Source organism: Natator depressus, chromosome 5, assembly GCF_965152275.1.
Source record: "Natator depressus isolate rNatDep1 chromosome 5, rNatDep2.hap1, whole genome shotgun sequence".
Lineage (NCBI taxonomy): Eukaryota > Metazoa > Chordata > Testudines > Cheloniidae > Natator > Natator depressus.
Genome location: NC_134238.1, coordinates 10,033,068 through 10,052,355, shown reverse-complemented (window position 1 = coordinate 10,052,355; position 19,288 = coordinate 10,033,068). Strand labels below are relative to the sequence as shown.

Genomic DNA, 19,288 nt, shown 5'->3' with positions numbered 1-19,288 from the left:
TGAGAAAAGAACTCTGCTGAATAGAATGACTATTGAATAGAAGGACTATTTAGAAAAGCTGGACGTGCACAAGTCCATGGGGCCGGACGAGTTACATCCGAGAGTGCTGAAGGAATTGGCGGCTGTGATTGCAGAGCCCTTGGCCATTATCTTTGAAAACTCATGGCGAACGGGGGAAGTCCCGGATGACTGGAAAAAGGCTAATGTAGTGCCAATCTTTAAAAAAGGGAAGAAGGAGGATCCTGGGAACTACAGGCCAGTCAGCCTCACCTCAGTCCCTGGAAAAATCATGGAGCAGGTCCTCAAAGAATCAATCCTGAAGCACTTACATGAGAGGAAAGTGATCAGGAACAGTCAGCATGGATTCACCAAGGGAAGGTCATGCCTGACTAATCTAATCGCCTTTTATGATGAGATTACTGGTTCTGTGGATGAAGGGAAAGCAGTGGATGTATTGTTTCTTGACTTTAGCAAAGCTTTTGACACGGTCTCCCACAGTATTCTTGTCAGCAAGTTAAAGAAGTATGGGCTGGATGAATGCACTATAAGGTGGGTAGAAAGCTGGCTAGATTGTCGGGCTCAACGGGTAGTGATAAATGGCTCCATGTCTAGTTGGCAGCCGGTGTCAAGTGGAGTGCCCCAGGGGTCGGTCCTGGGGCCGGTTTTGTTCAATATCTTCATAAATGATCTGGAGGATGGTGTGGATTGCACTCTCAGCAAATTTGCAGATGATACTAAACTGGGAGGAGTGGTAGATACGCTGGAGGGGAGGGATAGGATACAGAAGGACCTAGACAAATTGGAGGATTGGGCCAAAATAAATCTGATGAGGTTCAATAAGGATAAGTGCAGGGTCCTGCACTTAGGATGGAAGAATCCAATGCACCGCTACAGACTAGGGACCGAATGGCTAGGCAGCAGTTCTGCGGAAAAGGACCTAGGGGTGACAGTGGACGAGAAGCTGGATATGAGTCAACAGTGTGCCCTTGTTGCCAAGAAGGCCAATGGCATTTTGGGATGTATAAATAGGGGCATAGCGAGCAGATCGAGGGACGTGATCGTTCCCCTCTATTCGACACTGGTGAGGCCTCATCTGGAGTACTGTGTCCAGTTTTGGGCCCCACACTACAAGAAGGATGTGGATAAATTGGAGAGAGTCCAGCGAAGGGCAACAAAAATGATTAGGGGTCTAGAGCACATGACTTATGAGGAGAGGCTGAGGGAGCTGGGATTGTTTAGTCTGCAGAAGAGAAGAATGAGGGGGGATTTGATAGCTGCTTTCAACTACCTGAAAGGGGGTTCCAAAGAGGATGGCTCTAGACTGTTCTCAATGGTAGCAGATGACAGAACGAGGAGTAATGGTCTCAAGTTGCAATGGGGGAGGTTTAGATTGGATATTAGGAAAAACTTTTTCACTAAGAGGGTGGTGAAACACTGGAATGCGTTACCTAGGGAGGTGGTAGAATCTCCTTCCTTAGAGGTTTTTAAGGTCAGGCTTGACAAAGCCCTGGCTGGGATGATTTAACTGGGAATTGGTCCTGCTTCGAGCAGGGGGTTGGACTAGATGACCTTCTGGGGTCCCTTCCAACCCTGATATTCTATGATTCTATGAATGACTATTCCTGTCTGTGTATCTTTTTTGTAACTTAAGGTTTTGCCTAGAGGGATTCTCTATGTTTTGAATCTAATTACCCTGTAAGGTATCTACCATCCTGATTTTACAGAGGTGATTCCTTTACTTCTATTAAAAGTCTTCTTGTAAGAAAACTGAATGCTTTTTCATTGTTCTCAGATCCAAGGGTTTGGGTCTGTGTTCACCTATGCAAATTGGTGAGGATTTTTACCAAACCTTCCCCAGGAAGTGGGGTGCAAGGGTTGGGAGGATTTTGGGGGGAAAGACGTGTCCAAACTACATTTCCCAGTAAACCCAGTTAAAGTTTGGTGGTGGCAGTGAAAATCCAGGGTCAAAGGATAAAATTAATTTGTACCTTGGGGAAGTTTTAACCTAAGCTGGTGAAAGTAAGCTTAGGAGGTTTTCATGCAGGTCCCCACATCTGTACCCTAGAGTTCAGAGTGGGGGAGGAACCTTGACAAAATAAAGAATGATATCCTTGCTATTGAATTGTATAGGACAACAATTATTCTACACTACATGCAGTAGGTTTTCTGGAGTACATCCCCTGGCACTTTATTAGTTTCATCCCAGTTAAAATCTACAGGGCTGCTCCACAGCACGTGGAGTTGTTTCACCAGGTGAGGCTGTCTGAAAAGCTCAGCAGTGCTTTACATCACTCCACTTGGACCACTGGCTGATTTATTCATTTGAGAATGTGGTGTAATCTGCATAAAAATGGGGTCTGCAAACTGATTTGGATTAATCAGGTCTGAGTGTAATTCCTTCTGGTATACTCATTTGAATAGCACACCAATCATGATAACCTCTTTTGATAATAATGTTACTGTAATGTCTAATTTCATAATAATTCCATTGTAATTTACTGGGCATTCATTCAGATAGTAATTCTAATAGAATTACATCTGACATCCCCATGAATACCAAAATAATTCAGTGTGATAAATGTTATTACATCAAATACTGAAGGAGGTAATAACGATTTGCCATTTATAATAAAGTGTTGCCTGTAAACTATTAGATCACCATGTTCAGCATAGAATCATAGAAGATCAGGGTTGGAAGGGACCTCAGGAGGTCATCTAGTCCAACCCCCTGCTCAAAGCAGGACCAATCCCCAATCAATTCATCCCAGCCACGGCTTTGTCAAGCCTGACCTTAAAAACTTCTAAGGAAGGAGATTCTACCACCTCCCTAGGTAACGCATTCCAGTGTTTCACCACCCTCCTAGTGAAAAAGTTTTTCCTAATATCCAACCTAAACCTCCCCCACTACAACTTGAGACCATTACTCCTTGTCCTGTCCTCTTCTACCACTGAGAATAGTCTAGAACCATCCCCTTTGGAACCACCTCTCAGGTAGTTGAAAGCAGCTATCAAATCCCCCCTCATTCTTCTCTTCTGCAGACTAAACAATCCCAGTTCCCTCAGCCTCTCCTCATAAGTCATGTGTTCCAGACCCCTAATAATTTTTGTTGCCCTTTGCTGGACTCTCTCCAATTTATCCACATCCTTCTTGTAGTGTGGGGCCCAAAACTGGACACAGTACTCCAGATGAGGCCTCACCAATGTCGAATAGAGGGGAACGATCACATCCCTCCATCTCCTCGCTATGCCCCTACTTATACATCCCAAAATGCCATTGGCCTTCTTGGCAACAAGGGCACACTGCTGACTCATATCCAGCTTCTCGTCCACTGTAACCCCTAGGTCCTTTTCCGCAGAACTGCTGCCGAGCCATTCGGTCCCTAGTCTGTAGCTGTGCATTGGGTTCTTCCGTCCTAAGTGCAGGACCCTGCACTTATCCTTATTGAACCTCATCAGATTTCTTTTGGCCCAATCCTCCAATTTGTCTAGGTCCCTCTGTATCCTATCCCTGCCCTCCAGCGTATCTACCACTCCTCCCAGTTTAATATCATCCGCAAATTTGCTGAGAATGCAATCCACACCATCCTCCAGATCATTTATGAAGATATTGAAAAAACCGGCCCCAGGACCGACCCCTGGGGCACTCCACTTGACACCGGCTGCCAACTAGACATGGAGCCATTGATCACTACCCGTTGAGCCTGACAATCTAGCCAACTTTCTACCCACCTTATAGTGCATTCATCCAGCCCATACTTCTTTAACTTGCTGACAAGAATACTGTGGGAGACCGTGTCAAAAGCTTTGCTAAAGTCAAGAAACAATACATCCACTGCTTTCCCTTCATCCACAGAACCAGTAATCTCATCATAGAAGGCGATTAGATTAGTCAGGCATGACCTACCCTTGGTGAATCCATGCTGACTGTTCCTGATCACTTTCCTCTCGTGTAAGTGCTTCAGGATTGATTCCTTGAGGACCTGCTCCATGATTTTTCTGGGGACTGAGGTGAGGCTGACTGGCCTGTAGTTCCCAGGATCCTCCTTCTTCCCTTTTTTAAAGATTGGCACTACATTAGCCTTTTTCCAGTCATCCGGGACTTCCCCCGTTTGCCACGAGTTTTCAAAGATAATGGCCAATGGCTCTGCAATCACATCCGCCAATTCCTTTAGCACTCACGGATGCAACTCGTCCAGCCCCGTGGACTTGTGCACGTCCAGCTTTTCTAAACAGTCCCTAACCACCTCTTTCTCCACAGAGGGCTGGCCATCTACTCCCCATGTTGTGATGCCCAGCGCAGCAGTCTGGGAGCTGTCCTTGTTAGTGAAGACAGAGGCAAAAAAAGCATTGAGCACATTAGCTTTTTCCACATCCTCTGTCACTAGGTTGCCTCCCTCATTCAGTAAGGGGCCCACACTTTCCTTGGCTTTCTTCTTGTTGCCAACATACCTGAAGAAACCCTTCTTCTTACTCTTAACATCTCTTGCTAGCTGCAGCTCCAGGTGCGATTTGGCCCTCCTGATTTCATTCCTACATGCCCGAGCAATATTTTTATACTCTTCCCTGGTCATATGTCCAACCTTCCACTTCTTGTAAGCTTCTTTTTTATGTTTAAGATCCGCTACGATTTCACCGTTAAGCCAAGCTGGTCGCCTGCCATATTTACTATTCTTTTGACACATCGGGATGGTTTGTCCCTGTAACCTCAACAGGGATTCCTTGAAATACAGCCAGCTCTCCTGGACTCCTTTCCCCTTCATGTTAGTCCCCCAGGGGATCCTACCCATCCTCTCCCTGAGGGAGTCGAAGTCTGCTTTCCTGAAGTCCAGGGTCCGTATCCTGCTGCTTACCTTTCTTCCCTGTGTCAGGATCCTGAACTCAACCAACTCATGGTCACTGCCTCCCAGGTTCCCATCCACTTTTGCTTCCCCCACTAATTCTTCCCTGCATGTTCCTGTAAAACCTGCTCATATCCAGCTACTTCCTAGATGTCTCCCGTGCATGCCAAAGTGAGCATGAAAACCTTTATTTGCTCAGATACCCCTTCTCAGGACTTGGACATATCTGATTTTTTGACCACTGCTTGGCCCTTCACGGTCAGTGCTCTTGAGTCGAATCTCGCAAGCAAAGTATGTGACTAAGGGGACCTCAGAGGAAAACCTAGACAGCTGCAAGGTGTGCTGCTGCTGACCCAGCATCTGGCATTCTTTCTTCCTAAGTCACTACTAAATTAGTCCCTGAGCAGAGTGCTAGGAACACTGTGCTCCTGAAGGGTTCTGCCTTTTTCATTGGGCGTGGAACTGTGGTCTTGATCACTTCAGTATTTCAGTATATATACCTCTGAGAGGTGTACTCTCTGACACACCGTACTCTAAACACCATCCCAGCAGAGGAGGCAAGCCAGGGTCAGTCTTCCCTCCTTTGGGACAGAACAAAGCAGAATTTGACTGGCTTGTGCGGGCTGAGGAGCAGTAGTGTGGCACATTCATGTTAGTCAGCTCTGCTCTGGAGGTGAGCCCAGCATGCTGAAACAAGTGCAGCTACTAGGTGAATCTAAGGGCAAAATGGAGTGGGTTGCAGCCATCACATTTTACTGTGACTGGTTCATGGGCCATTGTTGCTAGGTCCACATACCCCCCCCCCACACACACACACACAAGGGCTTCATAGTTTGTTTGTAGATTGTAAAGCCAGAAGGGGTCATTGTGATAATCTAGTCTGACCTCCTGCATAACACAGGCCATGGGACTTCCCTGAATTAATTCCTGCTTCAAGTTCAATAGCTGTGGTTGAACTAGAGCAATCTTTTAGAAAAACGTCCCATTTGGAATTGAAAATTTCTTGTGATGGAGAATACAACACAACCCTTGGTAAGTCCATCCAATGGTTAATTACCCTCACTGTTAAAAATTAAGTTGTCTAGCTTCAACTTCCAGCCATTGGCTCTTGTTATACCTGTGTCTGCTAGACTGAAGAGCCTGTATTATCAAATTTCTGTCCCCTGTGTAGATACCGACTGACTGTGATCAAGTGTTTTAGTTGGGGATTGGTCCTGCTTTGAGCAGGGGGTTGGACGAGATGACCTCCTGAGGTCCCTTCCAACCCTGATATTCTATGATTCTATGATTCTAAGTCACTCCTTAACACTTTCTTTGATAAGCTACATATATTGAGCTCCTTGTATCTGTCACTATAAGGCGTGTTTACCAACTCTTTAATCGTTCTCGTGGCTCTTCTCTAAACCTTTTCCAGTGTTTGAAATTTCTTCTTTAATTGTGGCTATCAGAACTGGATGTAGTACTCCAACATTGGTCACACCAGTGCCAAATACAGAGGCAATATAACTTCCCTAGACCTACTTGATTTTCCTCTATTGATACATCCACGCTTCTTATTAGCGCTTTTGGCTACAGCATCACATTGGGAGCTCATGTTCAGATGATTATCCACCAGGACCCCCATGATGTTTTCATAGTCTCTGCTTCCCTGAAATAAAATCCCCATCCTGCATTCTTTGTTCCTAGATTGATGACATCACATGTGGTCCCATTGAATACATATTGTTTGCTTGCCAGCTTACCAAGTGATCCATTTCACTCTGTACCAGTAATTTGTCCACTTTATTATTTATCACTCCTCCAATCTTTGTGTCATCTACAAATTTTAACTGTAATGATTTTATGTCTTCTTCCAGGTCATTGATAAAAAAAATTAAATAGTGTAGGGCCAAGAACACACCCCTGTGGGATGCCACAGGGTTTTGTTTAGCGAAAGGAAGCAGGTGGTGTTTCTGTGCAGTGCAGCTACCTGAGCATCTAGGAGCAGTGGGAGTTGATCAGGAACCTGAAACTGTGCATGCCTTTGATAAGTGGGTCCTATGGAAAAAAAAGAGAGAATATAGATTGCAGATAGCAGATGAAGAGCAGCTTACAAAAGTTTAGCACTGAATCTGAATCCAGATCTAATCACTGCCTCCTTAGCCCATTGCTAATTGATATCTGGAGGGTTCAGAGGTCGTGGGTGGGTTTTGTGCTCACATGTGTCATTTCGTTTAGATAAGAGCCAAAGCAATGCAAATTTTAATAAGGCTTTACATTCGGCTCAAGCTCACTCACCCACTCACTCATTCAGACACCTCCCCTCCCCGAACCTTCTTCTAACACAGCAGATTTTCCTTTCCATCCAGAAGTAAAGCACAACTGCATGCCCTCTTGATAAAATCTGGCAAGTGTGGTTAATGTAACAAATGACTGAAGGAAATTACTAATACTAAATATAGTACTGGGAAGAAAGTCATAGCAGCAATGGATCACCACATCACTTAAAAAGAAAAGGAGGACTTGTGGCACCTTAGAGACTAACCAATTTATTTGAGCATAAGCTTTCGTGAGCTACAGCTCACTTCATCGGATGCATACTATGGAAAGTGTAGAAGATCTTATTATATACACACAAAGCATGAAAAAATACCTCCTCCCACCCCACTCTCCTGCTGGTAATAAGCTATTACTAGCAGGAGAGTGAGTTTGTGTGTGGGGGGGTGAGAAAACCTGGATTTGTGCTGGAAATGGCCCAACTTGATTATCATACACATTGTAAGGAGAGTGATCACTTTAGATAAGCTATTACCAGCAGGAGAGTGGGGTGGGAGGAGGTATTTTTTCATTCTTTGTGTGTATAATCTATCAAACACATCACTTACACTCATAGGAACCAGGGCAGCAGCTGCCTGTGTCACCCATTTCTTTCCTGCCAATCCTTAGTGTTAATGGACACTTTAAGAAAGGCCTGGGGAACTGGCTTGGATAGATGGCTATGTTAATTTTAATTTTTAGCACTAGACGCCACATCCTCGCTTGATTTTTATTGGTGTAACTCCACTGAAGTCAGAAGTATCCTTTAGCACTGATGGTTGGCAGGAAGTCAGTGGAACTGCACCAGTTTATACCAGGTGACAATCTGGCCATTATTCCATTATAAATAAATGATAAGGGCCTGTCATTTACCTCCTAATTTATGGCCACTATTTTATGGGATCAAAGAATTGTAATCACAAGTTATTGTAGGGATATTTAGACGTCTAACTGCTCCACTCAAAGGCACCTGCACATCAAGCGTGGAGATGTTAATTATCTGTGCCACAGTACAAGCACTAAAATCAGCAACTAAATTGAGATTGCTCTGGAAACTGAGACCGTATGGCCACAGTCTGATTTCAGGTATTCTGATGTAAATCCAGAGTAGCTCCATGGTCTGACTGAACTTACACAGGTGGAAATCCAAACATATTTTTTCTTTAATGTTTTATTATGTAGTTTTTAAAACCTGTTCAGCAATGAGTTTTACCTTTGCACGCTTTTCTTTTTCTGTTGCTTGAGGGTTTGATGTCTTTATCGTAACGAGAAGAGCATTTCCCTCCACAGGATAAGGATACAAAAGAGGCTCTTGGCTAGATAGCAGCTATCAAGATTCATTCAAATCAGACAGTTGAGGAGTTGGTGGCACATGAAAAATAAATAGTATAAAAATAAGTGACATAAGGCATGATAGTTCCATCTCTTTACAACCTGTGTATTTAATGTGTTCTCACACCCACTGTTTTTTTTTGCCCCTCTACCAAGTGCTTGTTAAATTCTGCATAGCGGTAACATGGGAGCCGAACACGCTGTGCAACCCAGCTGTGACAAATGCGGTAGAAATTGTTTCACATAAATAGTGTTCACTTGCTTAGTTAATCTGTTATAACAGCCTTGAGATGAAGAAAAAAACAATTCTGCCTGATATGTCTCATTTCATGGCCAGACTGCTTCCCCGCTCCCCACACCTGCACCCCAAAAGTCCACCCACAAGAAAAATGTAAGTAGCCTCCAGAAATGTCAGAGAAAGCCAGAGCTGGTCAAAGACAAGCCAACACCCCTATCCTCCATTTTGTAAATGTTTTAATGAATAAACGTGTCCAGTTTATTTCATTATGGCTTTGTGGTGGACGTAGTATTCATTGCTCCCAAGTATTTAGGCAACCTGCAGATATGCCTAGAGATGCTTGAAAATTCCCCAAATGTCCCAATATGCAGCATGACCCATTATTCCTCTGACAGCTCACATTGGAAGTGAGTAATTAACTATTTTTACCCTCCCACCTTTGTCTGCCTTGTTCATTTAAACTGTGAGCTCTTTAGAGCAGGGACTGTCTCTTATTATATGTTTGTACTAAAGTCATGCCTACAGCCTCTATTGTGGTAGGCACTGTACAAAGAAGTAGAATTACTTCACTGTTTAAAATCTATCAGTCATCCAGCAGAAGAGCACAGCGCATGACTTGGTCATCCTTTCGCCCAACACAAATGGAAGTAAAGAGGGCACCAACAACCTAGAGTCTGGAGAACTAATTATCCACCGTCAATGGCACTCATCTCACCAAAAGAAAACCATGGTTCAGCTCACAAAAGATAAAAAAAAGGGGGATAAAGTCCTAACAAACATTCCTGGGAAATAGTTTGATGGGTTGATGTAGAAAGTATTTAGCCTGCAAATCCTGCCTGAGTCTTTGGCCTCAGACACTGAAGGTACAGGAATGGCAAGATCTTTTCCCCACTCCATCACTCCACAGGAATGGCATGGTGATTCCTACTCCCACAGCCCCATGGATCTCCTCTCTGGTACTCAGGTTGGAGCCAGGGATGGGATTGAGCCCTGTGACGGCAAAGAGCAGCAGCCGGAGAAATGCAATGAACGGTAACTTTTGTGTTCTGAAAAGTCCAGCTGTTTGACTGTTCCGGCCCTCTGTACTTATGTGAATTAGCCAAAGCCATATGGCAATACTACTTAGCGTTTCTTTTTACCTGTTGAAAGCACCACACACACAGGAACAGCCAGATTCTGTCACTCTTGCTCATGTGGAATAGTACCATCCTCCAGGGCTTCCTCACTGAGACTTCGCATGGACTGAGATGCTACTTAGTGTGGGTAAATTTAGCAGATACTGGTTAATCCCCACAGCACCCTTGTGGGCTGCAGAGAGTCAGAACAATTATAAAGTTTCCTTTAGCTCTTTACTCATTCTGAGTGCCAGAAAGACCTACTCATACTAGCAATACCAAGAAAGGTCAAAGAAAACTTTATATCTGTACCCGCTCTGCGTATTAGCGCCATTTTCCTGGTGAGTGAACTGAAACACAAAGAGGTTAAGCATCTGATCCAGAGCCCACTGCGGCCAATGGGAGTTTTTCTAGTGACTTCAGTAGGTTTTGGATCAAGCCCTAACTGACATATCGAAGGCCACATGTGGGAAATTAGTGGCAGAGCTTGGAGTAAAACTCTGGATCTTCATGAATACCAGTAGCTCGGATTGCTAACCCTGTGGGAATGTTTTCAAGAAGTCCAGTGCCTTAAACTAATCTTCTAGCAGAGCAGAGCGACTCCCCTGCTATAGCCCAATATTTTCATATAGGCAGACAAAAAGTTGTAGCCTTTTTTTTAAAAAAAAAAGTGACCTGGCTTAACTGTGAATTTTGCCCTTCTGACCACAGTATCACCCCTTTTCCTTCCAGAATTCTGTGCTCCATGCCCCTAAATTCTTTGTGTCCTTAGAGTATCCTTTAGCCCAGAAAATAAATTCTGCTGGTGTCTGCTGCATTTCTACCACCACAGCCAAAAGCATTTTTGCAAGCCAAACATGCTTGCTGCCATTCCTTCACATTTGTAACATTTAACTTTAATGCCTCTGCCCCCGAGGAGCTGCAGAATAGCATTTCAATTTGCCATCCCTGGATTTGTCCTAAAGAACTAGAGACATGTCAGCTTATCAGTCTGTGACCTTTTCTATTAACATTGTCTTCAGGTTGGCTTGGCAGCATGCAAGGAAAACAAATCTTGTTACCAGGAGCTGGTCTGGCTGGCCAGGATAGTGCAGCTGTGGCACAAATCTGTTAAAATTTTAAATTGAGAACATTGCTACGGCTACATAAAATGTATTAGGTAGAAGAATCCCTGGGGGGGCAAAAATTTAACAGAATTGAAACTATTACAGTGAATATAAAGGGGGGAGGGATTCTTGCGAAGTCTGGAAAGTTGCATTGTTTAGCTTATTTTCACTGGACTGACACTCTGGAGATAATGCAGATGGAGTCACCACATTAAATTATGTGACCTTTTCATGTTGCAGTCTTCAGGAGATCTCAATGGAAATATTTTTCAAAACAAAAAGCATGGCCCTTTTGTGTCTTCTTGTCTTTGTTTATCACTCTCTCCCAGAGTTTTGTAATTTCCCTCTCTCTGGTGATCATTTGATGAGGGAGGGGAGACATGACCTGAAGACTTAGGGCTTGCCTTAACAATGGGGGAGGTCGACACTGCTGCAATCGATGCAGCAAGTATTGATTTAGTGGGTCTCGTGAAGACTCACTAAATCAACGGCAGAGTGCTCTCCAGTTGACTCCGGTACTCCAGCTCCACGAGTAGCCTAGCTTAGGTCGACTTATCACGGTAGTGAAGACAAGCGCTCTGTGTCATGAGACGGAGCTGTCATGGCAATACAGCTGCAGCTTTTCCTGCTCCTTTGCTGTTCTGTGGCATCCCAGCAGAGAGCATTGTGGGACCTACCTTTCCCAGAATGCTCTTTGCTATAATGTCACAACATGTTTAAAAGGGAGGGTGAAGGTGGCCACCACCTTTAGGGATAGGGAGAGTACATCTAAAATGGGCTATCTTTAAATAAGTTTAGTACAGGCAGTGTAGCCAGGGTGCTGAACTAGGCATTTGAAGATATGGGTTCTAGTCCTGCTTGTGCCACTGTGTGACCTTGAGCCAGTCTTTACAGAGATCTGGAGTTCCCTAATTGTTGTACGGTGCCTAGAACGCTGGGTCCTGGAGCTGCTATTATAATACAAATAACAAATCATAATTAATGATTGTGAAAGGTGCTGTGATTGACAACCTTGTAGACAAATCCTCTGTTTATCCACACAAAAGGAGCAATGAAGGCAGAAACACCAGCTTCCCCATGGTGACTAAACCAGAAACATGCTTCCCGTCACGACTTGGAGAGACAGTCTCAACATGTGTAAAGGCAGTTCAGTCTCCCTGGCCCATTCAGTCCCAGTCCCAAAGTTGCCAATGGTGTTTTTATGATAAGGATATTTGTGCAGTGGTACTGGCCTGAGAACTGACAAATTTCCTTATTTCTCACTGTACAGCCTTCATACAGAAACCATTCCCAGTGCAACTTAGGGTATAGTCAAAATGGGGACCAAGAAATAAAAGGCTTTATCCCATTTCTAGTCCTATTACTGAAGAGCAATACGGAAACACATCATGAATATTAATAGCCCAACACACAAATGACTAAACTGTATGACGTATCTAGGAAACATCGCTTCAACTTTGCAGATATATGCCCCTGAATTTTCTATTTCTCCGTCCTGCTCTTTTGAAGGAAGGCAGCATCAAAGCTGAGCAGCGAGAATTCTCTGCTGTCTTTCCCACTGTGCAAAATGTGTTCTGACCCACTTTTTTGGTTTGCATGATGTCCCTGATTCATGGAACAGAGCAACATGGAATCCCCTGATCTCAGCTTTTTGTTGTCTCCTTCATTTTTCTGAGCATGCTAATACCCAAGGCTCTACTCTGCCCAATAGTGTATCTTAAGTTAATTTCTGAATAATGACATTCTACAGCTATTAGAAGCACAATGGTTTTGGTTCAGAGGGGCTTGTGCAATTCCCCCCCCTCCTTTTTTTCCCAGGTGTTGCTTCATGGGGACTTACAAAGAATTTCAGCCAAAATACAGTGAGTTTCACTGGCTTTAAATAAACCTCAGGCAAGTCAACTGACAACTTGTCTACACGCAGACTGGAACCAAAATAATTAAACTGGTTTTAATCCTCACATCTAGTTATTTTGGTGCAAGTCCGCATTTGAACAGTCTTAATCGGAATACAAATGCCCTATTTTGATTGAAGTAGGTTTTTTATTGAGTTAAGGGAAATTAAAATAGGGTGCTCTTATTCCACACATACCCTTGCACTGACTAAAGGTGTGAATTGCAATTAGAGCTGGTTGGAAAATGTTTATTTTTCTTATGCAACATTTCAGTTTTTCAGCAAAAAATTGAATTCCAGAATTAAAACCATCTCTAAGACCGGTGAAAGAAAATCTTGGTCCTGGAACGAGAGAAAAAAGGATCTGAACATTGGTCATTTGGTCATTGATTTCAATAAGAACCTGATAGGTTTTCCAGGGTATGTCTATGTAGCATTTTGGTGTGAGCAGAAGCGAGCCTCCCAGCCCAGGTCGACAGACTCAGAGTAGCAGGGCTCATGCTAGCACTCTAAATCCAGCCACATAGGGAGCACTTTGAAGTTGCAGCGCAGGCTCTGAAGCGTAGGGAACAGGGTGGCCTTCAGAGTCCAAGCTCCCTTTCAAGCTGTGACTTCAAAGTCCTAGCTACACTGCTATTTTTAGAGCACATGTGTGAGCCCCGCTAGCCTGAGATTCACAGAAAGAAAGAGAGTTCCAGAAAGTGCTATAGTCAAAAATAATGTCAGAAAGACCTACCCAGCCATAGCAGCTCTGCTCCATGTGAAGGTTATAAGTCAAGCTTAGTGAATAAAGCACAATATAGAATGTATATCTGACACATTTAGCCTCATTTCCTCTAGTCTATTCATCTTTCGAATTTATTTGAAATAGCCATTACAATTATTTTTAACCTATGGAACAATCCTGACTATTTGAAATCTGAGCAGTTGCTTATCACATTGATTGATCAGAGGGGGCGGAGGGTGTTTTGTTTTGTTCCATGATTAGCCCATCCAAAAGACAGCTCAGTGCCTGCTGGTTTAGATCTGACCTATGGAGAAGAGAATCCTTTATCAAATCAGCAATTCTTCTTCCTGGATCAACTTGAGTTTTCTTTGAAGGTCTCCCTTCCAAATACTGACCAGACTTGACAATGCGGTAGATGGGCCTGTGTCCCAAGGTAGAATTTTCAAAGCCCCTGTGTGTGACAGAGAACCTTAAGTAAAATAGGTAATTACGGAACATTTTCAAAAGAACTTGGGACTTAAGCACCTAAATCACATTGAGAGTTAATAGGACTCATGGTTTTGTTTTTTGTTTTTTTGTCACTTAGAGGCTTTTGAAAATGTTACCCAGGAAATTCAGTTCCAACTCTGAATTTTCAACCCCTCAGAGAGTTTGATCTGATGTTTTGGTTCAGACTCACAACTATATAATACGATTCCAGGAATGTCACTCTGTGTGTCACTCTTAAGCCTACGGTGTCTGTTGACTCAACATGAAGTGATGGAAATAGCTGCAAGCAAGGTTGTGAGCTCTTCTGTTTAGAATATCACCAGGTTCAACTGTCACTAAGATTTGTGGTCTGTCACCATCACATTTTTAAATTCTCAGCCATTTTTGGCTTTTTTATATCGGTATGACAGACGGCTTTCGCCTAGATATAGTTATAACAGCATATAGGCCAAGATTTTGAGACATGACTAATGACTTGGGGAGGGACTAACATTAAGGTGCCCAACTCGAGACACTTGAAAGGGGCCTGATTTTCAAAAACCGCTGAGTACTGCCTGAAAAAATAGGCCTCTTTTAGGGTGCGTCAGGTCTGCAGTGTGGCCAGCTCTATCACAATTTTATCACAGTATTTGGCATTTTTCTTAAAAATCCCCAGCTCCAGGAGTCAAGTGATAGCTTGAGAATATCAACTTCCATTTATAGAAAGTAAGTTTCTAGCTCTCACAGTTGCAGAGAAAAGCTGGAAATCATGACCAGAGAGCACAGTAAAGGCTCAAAATCCAAGGGGCAACAAAAAGGACCCCCAAATTTACTATTTTTAAAATCATTATTGTAAAGCCAGTCTCATGATTTTTGGGGTCCTGACTGATGGGTTTTTTAATTCTGGGGGTTGGCAATACTGAATTTAGTCCCCCCAAATCGCTTTTCACTTTTGAAAATCTTGGCCAATAGACCAAAGAATCGAAATGTACTGTCAGTATAGAGCACATGCCAGAGTGTGCTGACGGGTTATTTAAGCCTAGAAGGAGTCAAACAGACATTTCATTGGAAAACCAAACATTTAAACAACATGCCAAATTGTCGATTAAGTGACTGACTGATCATTGGGTTTTCATTAAATTATTCACTGATTTATACCCTTCTTGACAATACCAGAAATAGTTCCATTCTTCAGCAAGAAGGCAGGTGTGTTAATCACCCAGTTTGACAAAGGGCACCTCAAATTCAATATTTTGAGCTGAGCTAACACAGAGGTTGGTGCTTTGGGTTTATCTTTACAACTTCTTCTTGCACAGGGTGTGGAATTTGTGTAGTCGCTAATGCACATGGAATAGGATGTCAGCAAAGTGCACAAATTTCTGCTTTACATATTTCATGATCTTCATAACTTTCCTTTCCCTTTGCATTTTTAGTACCAGCTTCATCTCTGTCTCTGTAAGAGCTGCCACTAATCATCTGACACATTTAGCCTCTTTTCCTGCTCATGGAATATCTGCAAATAGAGTGTGATTTCCTGAAATGTATTAAATAAGGTTAAAATGTCCCCCCATGCAAAGGCTCTGCAAAAGACTTATGGAGCACATATAATCCTATGGCTTACATGGGAGTTATACATTTTGTACTGGTCCTTGCAGAGACATGAATTTTATTCTCTATGAAAATTTTCAAGAAATGTTTTTGCATATTTTTTTAACTTTATGGTCTGATCACAAACAGGCCCAACAAAGAAAATAACAGAATGCCACTAGCCATCACCTTCAGCCCCCAACTAAAACCTCTCCAATGCATCATCAAGGATCTACAACCTATCCTGAAGGACGACCCATCACTCTCATAGATCTTGGGAGACAGGCCAGTCCTTGCTTACAGACAGCTCCCCAACCTGAAGCAAATACTCACCAGCAACCACACACCACACAACAGAACCACTAACCCAGGAACCTATCCTTGCAACAAAGCCCATTGCCAACTGTGTCCACATATCTATTCAGGGGACACCATCATAGGGCCTAATCACATCAGCCACACTATCAGAGGCTCATTCACCTGCACATCTACCAATGTGATATATGCCATCATGTGCCAGCAATGCCCCTCTGCCATGTACATTGGGCAAACTGGACAGTCTCTACGTAAAAGAATAAATGGACACAAATCAGACATCAAGAATTATAACATTCAAAAACCAGTTGGAGAACACTTTAATCTCCTTGGTCACTCGATTACAGACCTAAAAGTTGCAATTCTTCAACAAAAAAACTTCAAAAACAGACTCCAATATGAGACTGCTGAATTGGAATTAATTTGCAAACTGGATACAATTAACTTAGGCTTGAATAGAGACTGGGAGTGGATGGGTCATTACACAAAGTAAAACTATTTCCCCATGTTTATTTCCCCCCCTCCACCCCCCACTGTTCCTCAGACGTTCTCGTCAACTGCTGGAAATGGCCCACCTTGATTATCACTACAAAAGGTTCCCCCCCCCCCCGGCTCTCCTGCTGGTAATAGCTCACCTTAAGTGATCAGTCTGGTTACAGTGTGTATGGTAACACCCATTGTTTCATGTTCTCTATGTATACAAATCTCCCCACTGTATTTTCCACTGCATGCATCCGATGAAGTGAGCTGTAGCTCACGAAAGCTTATGCTCAAATAAATTGGTTAGTCTCTAAGGTGCCACAAGTACTCCTTTTCTTTTTGCGGATACAGACTAACATGGCTGCTACTCTGAAATTCTCATTGTGAGTGGTCAATAGCAACATTCTGTCAGCTAGATGTGACTGGTCAGCTAAGTCATCTGATATTGTTTCTTTCCCCTGATTGGAGGAGTTTTTAGGCACTTTGAACACAAATACTTATATATACATGAATGACAAACTTGGTTTCTATGAATACTACCACCTGTGACTCGGAAATAAGTTTTCTGGAAATGTTTAGAAGGTACAATTTGAGGGCTTGAACATTTGAAGAAAGTTAACGCACAAGGAGCTGAACATAGTGCAGTCAATTCATTTGAGAATTTGAGTGAATATTCACAGAATTGCTGTAAAGTATTTTCCCAGCTCATAGAATCATAGAATATGAGGGTTTGAAGGGACCTCAGGAGGTCATGTAGTCCAACCCCCTGCTCAGATCCTGGTGGCATGCATGTGGTCATGGCAAGGTCCTTCTCTGCAGCCCCTGCCATCTGAAATAGTCTCTATGTATTTCTTTGCATTGTCAGCTCCCCCATCTAGCTTCTGACCTCATTGCAAGATGTCTTTTCTTCTTTGTTTAAACATCTTCATGTCTATCTTCCTATGGGATATTTGTTTTTAACTTTGTAACTGTATCATTTAATTCAAACCATTTAGAGATAGGGATTATATGAAATCACGTAGATGGGAGTTAACATAGTCACTATTAGGCAGCCCGTTCTATGGCTGAACTTTTAATTAAGTTATTCACTGTTCCTGAGAGGCTGTAATCGCTGTTAGTTTCCAGGGATGTCAGGGTTAATTGTCTGTACAGACCTTGGGAACACTGTTCCTTTAGCTAGCTGAAATTGCTAAAGGAGAAATGAGTAAAGCTTTTGCTGCAGAGTTGTAGTTTAACAATTAAGGGGCAAATCCAAAACATCTTATCAGATGCTGCAGAGGCCCAGGTGGGGGCTTCTTGCAGGGAGAGAATCAGGACCACAGAGCAATAATTTGGAAAGAGCAGCTAGAACAAGGTCCCTGCAGCAGCAAAGAGCTATTGATGTGGATGAAGCAGAGAAAGCAGACTCTGGCAGGGGAAGTGGGTTACTGCATTTCTGTTTGAGTACAACAGAGACAGCTGAGTCAGGAGTGGTTGGAGAGTAAAGGGCATTGTTCACTCTGAAACAGATATGGTCTAACAGCCACCACAATGGATTATAGGTGCAGAGAGACAATTAGCATTAAACCTGGGTGAAACCTACAAATAGGTTTCGTTGACAAAAAATGCAGTTTTGGTCAATACAAAACTATTTGTGGATTTGAAACAAATATTTTCAACCTGTCACAAAATGTCCAGAAGAAGAAGAGGAGGAGGAGGAAGAAGTGGTGAGGATGCTGTTACTACTTGTTTAACCTGTAGCCCAGTGCTTAGGGCACTCACCTTCAAATCCCCTCCCTGGAATAGATCCCACGTTGACTTGTTGAATTCACCCAAAATTCCAAAATAAATTCAGATTCAGTTTGACACAAACTGTTTCTTTTCTGTGATTTTTTTCAGAACTGTCACCAAAGCAAAACGTTAGTGGGGGTGGGTCGAGTTACCCGTTCTGGGATTTGGGCAGCATGGCTGGGTTCATACCCTAATCTTTGCAAAGAAGAGGATGAAGAGACCAATGACTTCTTTAACCCTCCATTCCCCCAAACATGCATATGATGCATAGCACCATGGTTTTATATCTCATTGGTCAGCACAGAATTTATGTATTTATTTCCTTTTGTAACTCGTGTAAAAGTTTGATCCAACCTTGTATTTAGCACAAGCCATGTTGCCTGGATGGGACAGCCAGGTGCCACAGGTGATACAGTTTTGAACTGTTTCTTGGGCCCTGCCTGCATTCCCGGTGGCTTTCAAGTCACCCTAGGGCCTCTTCTTCTTGTAAGGAATAAGTATAGAGTACTTGTGACTGGGGAGATAGAGAGAGAGAAAGGGATAGTAAGAGCTGAAGCCAGATAGATTGTGGTTGCCATGTTCTGAATCCCAGAACATTTAAATCCTCCAATGATTATGTAAATGAGTTTTTGCATATTCATCAAATATGAAAACCAGGCTGTTACAGCATGAATTAAATCTCCATATTTCTGGATCTTCAGACTTAACATATCTTTATTTAAACTTTTCACTGAAAGTATACGTCTTAAAAGGGACATTCAGCCAGACTGGAGCCAGAGAGAAGGTTTGTTAGAAATCTAGTGAAACCAATCTGTTTAGACTATCACAGCCATAATTTATTGCTGCTGTCGATAACTTTCTCAGACCTTTTCTTTTGGAGCTCATGTCTCTTGCTCAAACTTAGCCCAACTCTTTTGGAAACCTTGAAGCGATTCCATTCCACTTGTGTTTTGAGTTTTCTAACTATTAACAAAAACCATAACAAGGTTTTTCCTTCCACAACCAAAAACTAAATAAACCCTCTTCCACCCTGTTTTCCCCCATTCAGATACCTCAAAAATAGCTTTGCTTTTAAACTTCAAGCTTAGCATGTCAGCACAAAATCCAATTTTGCCCTTTTTGA

At 42.9% G+C, this 19,288-nt stretch overlaps 1 long non-coding RNA gene across 1 annotated transcript in view; it reads right to left on the bottom strand.

Annotated features, from left to right (window-relative positions):
- LOC141988052 (uncharacterized) overlaps window positions 1-19,288 on the bottom strand; it is a 109,339-nt gene that overhangs the window by 12,117 nt on the left and 77,934 nt on the right. The window contains exons 2-3 of the long non-coding RNA XR_012639643.1: window positions 8,347-8,460; window positions 6,808-6,875 (exon numbers count right to left, since the gene is read on the bottom strand). This is a non-coding gene — a long non-coding RNA (uncharacterized LOC141988052). The remainder of the gene's footprint in view (window positions 1-6,807; window positions 6,876-8,346; window positions 8,461-19,288) is intronic.